Below are 6,742 nucleotides of genomic sequence, written 5' to 3' on the forward strand. Positions count from 1 at the left end.
TCACTATATTGTGACGCCTAAGATGTTTTTATCACTATATTGTGGCGCCTCAGATGTAGGCAGTTTATCACTATATTGTGACGCCTCAGATGTAGGCAGTTTATCACTATATTGTGACGCCTCAGATGTAGGCAGTTTATCACTATATCGTGACGCCTAAGATGTAGGCAGTTTATCACTATATTGTGACGCCTCAGATGTAGGCAGTTTATCACTATATTGTGACGCCTCAGATGTAGGCAGTTTATCACTATATTGTGGCGCCTCAGATGTAGGCAGTTTATCACTATATTGTGACGCTTCAGATGTAGGCAGTTTATCACTATATTGTGACGCCTCAGATGTAGGCAGTTTATCACTATATTGTGACGCCTCAGATGTAGGCAGTTTATCACTATATTGTGATGCCTAAGATGTAGGCAGTTTATCACTATATTGTGACGCCTCAGATGTAGGCAGTTTATCACTATATTGTGACGCCTCAGATGTAGGCAGCTTATCACTATATTGTGACGCCTCAGATATAGGCAATTTATCACTATATTGTGACGCCTAAGATGTTTTTATCACTATATTGTGGCGCCTCAGATGTAGGCAGTTTATCACTATATTGTGACGCCTCAGATGTAGGCAGTTTATCACTATATTGTGACGCCTCAGATGTAGGCAGTTTATCACTATATTGTGACGCCTAAGATGTAGGCAGTTTATCACTATATTGTGATGCATAAGTTGTAGGCAGTTTATCACTATATTGTGACGCCTCAGATGTAGGCAGTTTATCACTTAATTGTGACGCCTCAGATTTAAGCAGTTTATCATTATATTGTGATGCCTAAGATGTTTTATCACTATATTGTGGTGCCTCAGATGTAGGCAGTTTATCACTATATTGTGAGGCCTCAGATGTAGGCAGTTTATCACTATATTGTGACGCCTCAGATGTAGGCAGTGTATCACTATATTGTGACGCCTCAGATATAGGCAGTTTATCACTATATTGTGACGCCTAAGATGTTTTTATCACTATATTGTGGCGCCTCAGATGTAGGCAGTTTATCACTATATTGTGACGCCTCAGATGTAGGCAATTTATCACTATATTGTGACACCTCAGATGTAGGCAGTTTATCACTATATTGTGACGCCTAAGATGTAGGCAGTTTATCACTATATTGTGATGCCTTAGATGTAGGCAGTTTATCACTATATTGTGACGTCTCAGATGTAGGCAGTTTATCACTTTATTGTGACGCCTCAGATGTAGGCAGTTTATCATTATATTGTGACGCCTAAGATGTTTTTATCACTATATTGTGACGCCTCAGATGTAGGCAGTTTATCACTATATTGTGGCGCCTCAAATGTAGGCAGTTTATCACTATATTGTGACGCCTCAGATGTAGGCAGTTTATCACTATATTTTGACGCCTCAGATGTAGGCAGTTTTTCACTATATTGTGGCGCCTCAGATGTAGGCAGTTTATCACTATATTGTGACGCCTCAGATGTAGGCAGTTTATCACTATATTGTGACACCTCAGATGTAGGCAGTTTATCACTATATTGTGATGCTTAAGATGTAGGCAGTTTATCACTATATTGTGACGCCTATGATGTTTTTATCACTCTATTGTGGCGCCTCAGATGTAGGCAGTTTATCACTATAATGTGATGCCTCAGATGTAGGCAGTTTATCACTATATTGTGACGCCTCAGATGTAAGCAGTTTATCACTATATTGTGGCGCCTCAGATGTAGGCAGTTTATCACTATATTGTGACGCCTCAGATGTAGGCAGTTTATCACTATATTGTGATGCCTCAGATGTAGGCAGTTTATCACTATATTGTGACACCTAAGATGTAGGCAGTTTATCACCATATTGTGATGCCTAAGATATAGGCAGTTTATCACTATATTGTGATGCCTAAGATGTTTTTATCACTATATTGTGGCGCCTCAGATGTAGGCAGTTTATCACTATATTGTGACACCTCAGATGTAGGCAGTTTATCACTATATTGTGACGCCTAAGATGTAGGCAGTTTATCACTATATTGTGATGCCTAAGATGTAGGCAGTTTATCACTATATTGTGACACCTCAGATGTAACCAGTTTATCACTATATTGTGACGCCTCAGATGTAGGCAGTTTATAATTATATTGTGACGCCTAAGATGTTTTTATCACTATATTGTGGCGCCTCAGATGTAGGCAGTTTATCACTATATTGTGACACCTCAGATGTAGGCAGTTTATCACTATATTGTGACGCCTCAGATGTAGGCCGTTTATCACTATATTGTGACGCCTCAGATGTAGGCAGTTTATCACTATATTGTGATGCCTCAGATGTAGGCAGTTTATCACTATATTGTGGCACCTCAGATGTAGGCAGTTTATCACTATATTGTGACGCCTCAGATGTAAGCAGTTTATCACTATATTGTGACGCCTAAGATGTATGCAGTTTATCACTATATTGTGACGCCTCAGATGTAGGCAGTTTATCACTATATTGTGACGCCTCAGATGTAGGCAGTTTATCACTATATTGTGGCGCCTCAGATGTAGGCAGTTTATCACTATATTGTGACGCCTCAGATGTAGGCAGTTTATCACTATATTGTGAAGTCTCAGATGTAGGCAGTTTATCACTATATTGTGACGCCTCAGGTGTCGGCAGTTTATCACTATATTGTGACGCCTAAGATGTTTTTATCACTATATTGTGGCGCCTCAGATGTAGGCAGTTTATCACTCTATTGTGACGCCTCAGATGTAGGCAGTTTATCACTATATTGTGACGCCTCAGATGTAGGCAGTTTATCACTATATTGTGACGCCTAAGATGTAGGTAGTTTATCACTATATTGTGACGCCTAAGATGTTTTTATCACTATATTGTGGCGCCTCAGATGTAGGCAGTTTATCACTATATTGTGACGCCTCAGATGTAGGCAGTTTATCACTATATTGTGACGCCTAAGATGTAGGCAGTTCATCACTATATTGTGATGCCTAAGATGTAGGCAGTTTATCACTATTTTGTGACGCCCCTGATGTAGGCAGTTTATCACTATATTGTGACGCCTAAGATGTAGGCAGTTTATCACTATATTGTGGCGCCTCAGATGTAGGCAGTTTATCACTATATTGTGACGCTTCAGATGTAGGCAGTTTATCACTATATTGTGACGTCTCAGATGTAGGCAGTTTATCACTATATTATGACGCCTCAGATGTCGGCAGTTTATCACTATATTGTGACGCCTAAGAAGATTTTATCACTATAATGTGATGCCTAAGATGTAGGCAGTTTATCACTATATTGTGACGCCTAAGATGTAGGCAGTTTATCACTATATTGTGACGCCTCAGATGTAGGCAGTTTATCACTATATTGTGACGCCTCAGATGTAGGCAGTTTATCACTATATTGTGACGCCTCAGATGTAGGCAGTTTATCACTATATTGTGACGCCTCAGATCTAGGCAGTTTATCACTATATTGTGACGCCTCAGATATAGGCAGTTTATCACTATATTGTGACGCCTAAGATGTTTTTATCACTATATTGTGGCGCCTCAGATGTAGGCAGTTTATCACTATATTGTGACGCCTCAGATGTAGGCAGTTTATCACTATATTGTGACGCCTCAGATGTAGGCAGTTTACCACTATATTGTGACGCCTCAGTTGTAGGCAGTTTATCACTATATTTTGACGCCTCAGATGTAGGCAGTTTATCACTATATTGTGACGCCTTAGATGTAGGCAGCTTATCACTATATTGTGGCGCCTTAGATGTAGGCAGTTTATCACTATATTGTGACGCCTCAGATGTAGGTAGTTTATCACTATATTGTGACGCCTCAGATGTAGGCAGTTTATCACTATATTGTGACGCCTCAGATGTAGGCAGTTTATCACTACATTGTGACGCCTCAGATGTAGGCAGTTTATCACTACATTGTGACACCTCAGATGTAGGCAGTTTATCACTACATTGTGGCGCCTCAGATGTAGGCAGTTTATCACTATATTGTGACGCCTCAGATGTAGGCAGTTTATCATTATATTGTGACGCCTAAGATATTTTTATCACTATATTGTGGCGCCTCAGATGTAGGCAGTTTATCACTATATTGTGACGCCTCAGATGTAGGCAGTTTATCACTATATTGTGACGCCTAAGATGTATGCAGTTTATCACTATATTGTGACGCCTAAGATATAGGCTGTTTATCACTATATTGTGACGCCTCAGATGTAGGCAGTTTATCACTATATTGTGACGCCTCAGATGTAGGCAGTTTATCACTATATTGTGGCGCCTCAGATGTAGGCAGTTTATCACTATATTGTGACGCCTCAGATGTAGGCAGTTTATCCCTATATTGTGACGCCTCAGATGTAGGCAGTTTATCACTATATTTTGGCACCTCAGATGTAGGCAGTTTATCACTATATTGTGACGCCTAAGATGTAGGCAGTTTATCACTATATTGTGATGCCTAAGATGTAGGCAGTTTATCACTATATTATGACGCCTAAGATGTTTTTATCACTATATTGTGGCGCCTCAGATATAGGCAGTTTATCACTATATTGTGACGCCTCAGATGTAGGCAGTTTATCACTATATTGTGACGCCTAAGATGTAGGCAGTTTATCACTATATTGTGATGCCTAAGATGTAGGCAGTTTATCACTATATTGTGACGCCTCAGATGTAGGCAGTTTATCACTATATTGTGATGCCTCAGATGTAGGTAATTTATCATTATATTTTGACGCCTTGGATGTTTTTATCACTATATTGTGGCACCTCAGATGTAGGCAGTTTATCACTATATTGTGACGCCTCAGATGTAGGCAGTTTATCACTATATCGTGACGCCTCAGATGTAGGCAGTTTATCACTATATTGTGACGCCTCAGATGTAGGCAGTTTATCACAATATTGTGGCGCCTCAGATGTAGGCAGTTTATCACTATATTGTGATGCCTCAGATGTAGGCAGTTTATCACTATATTTTGGCGCCTCAGATGTAGGCAGTTTATCACTATATTGTGACGCCTCAGATGTAGGCAGTTTATCACTATATTGTGACGCCTCAGATGTAGGCAGTTTATCACTATATTGTGGCGCCTCAGATGTAGGCAGTTTATCACTATATTGTGACGCCTCAGATGTAGGCAGTTTATCACTATATTGTGGCGCCTCAGATGTAGGCAGTTTATCACTATATTGTGACGCCTCAGATGTAGGCAGTTTATCACTATATTGTGACGTCTCAGATGTAGGCAGTTTATCACTATATTGTGACGCCTCAGATGTCGGCAGTTTATCACTATATTGTGACGCCTAAGATGTTTTTATCACTATATTGTGGCGCCTCAGATGTAGGCAGTTTATCACTATATTGTAACGCCTCAGATGTAGGCAGTTTATCACTATATTGTGACGCCTCAGATGTAGGCAGTTTATCACTATATTGTGACGCCTAAGATGTAGGCAGTTTATCACTATATTGTGACGCCTAAGATGTTTTTATCACTATATTGTGGCGCCTCAGATGTAGGCAGTTTATCACTATATTGTGACGCCTCAGATGTAGGCAGTTTATCACTATATTGTGACGCCTCAGATGTAGGCAGTTTATCACTATATTGTGACGCCTAAGATGTAGGCAGTTTATCACTATATTGTGACGCCTCAGATGTAGGCAGTTTATCACTATATTGTGACGCCTCAGATGTAGGCAGTTTATCACTATATTGTGGCGCCTCAGATGTAGGCAGTTTATCACTATATTGTGACGCTTCAGATGTAGGCAGTTTATCACTATATTGTGACGTCTCAGATGTAGGCAGTTTATTACTATATTGTGACGCCTCAGATGTCGGCAGTTTATCACTATATTGTGACGCCTAAGATGTTTTTATCACTATATTGTGATGCCTAAGATGTAGGCAGTTTATCACTATATTGTGACGCTTCAGATGTAGGCAGTTTATCACTATATTGTGACGCCTCAGATGTAGGCAGTTTATCACTATATTGTGACGCCTAAGATGTAGGCAGTTCATCACTATATTGTGACGCCTCAGATGTAGGCAGTTTATCACTATATTGTGACGCCTCAGATGTAGGCAGTTTATCACTATTTTGTGACGCCTCAGATATAGGCAGTTTATCACTATATTGTGACGCCTAAGATGTTTTTATCACTATATTGTGGCGCCTCAGATGTAGGCAGTTTATCACTATATTGTGACGCCTCAGATGTAGGCAGTTTATCACTATATTGTGACGCCTAAGATGTAGGCAGTTTATCACTATATTGTGATGCCTAAGATGTAGGCAGTTTATCACTATATTGTGACGCCTTAGATGTAGGCAGTTTATCACTTTATTGTGACGCCTCAGATGTAGGCAGTTTATCATTATATTGTGACGCCTAAGATGTTTTTATCACTATATTGTGGCGCCTCAGATGTAGGCAGTTTATCACTATATTGTGACGCCTCAGATGTAGGCAGTTTATCACTATATTGTGATGCCTCAGATGTAGGCAGTTTATCACTATATTGTGACGCCTAAGATGTAGGCAGTTTAGCACTATATTGTGACGCCTAAGATGTTTTTATCACTATATTGTGACGCCTAAGATGTAGGCAATTTATCACTATATTGTGACGCCTCAGATGTAGGCAACTTATCACTATA

Source organism: Palaemon carinicauda, chromosome 16 (assembly GCF_036898095.1).
Source record: "Palaemon carinicauda isolate YSFRI2023 chromosome 16, ASM3689809v2, whole genome shotgun sequence".
Lineage (NCBI taxonomy): Eukaryota > Metazoa > Arthropoda > Malacostraca > Decapoda > Palaemonidae > Palaemon > Palaemon carinicauda.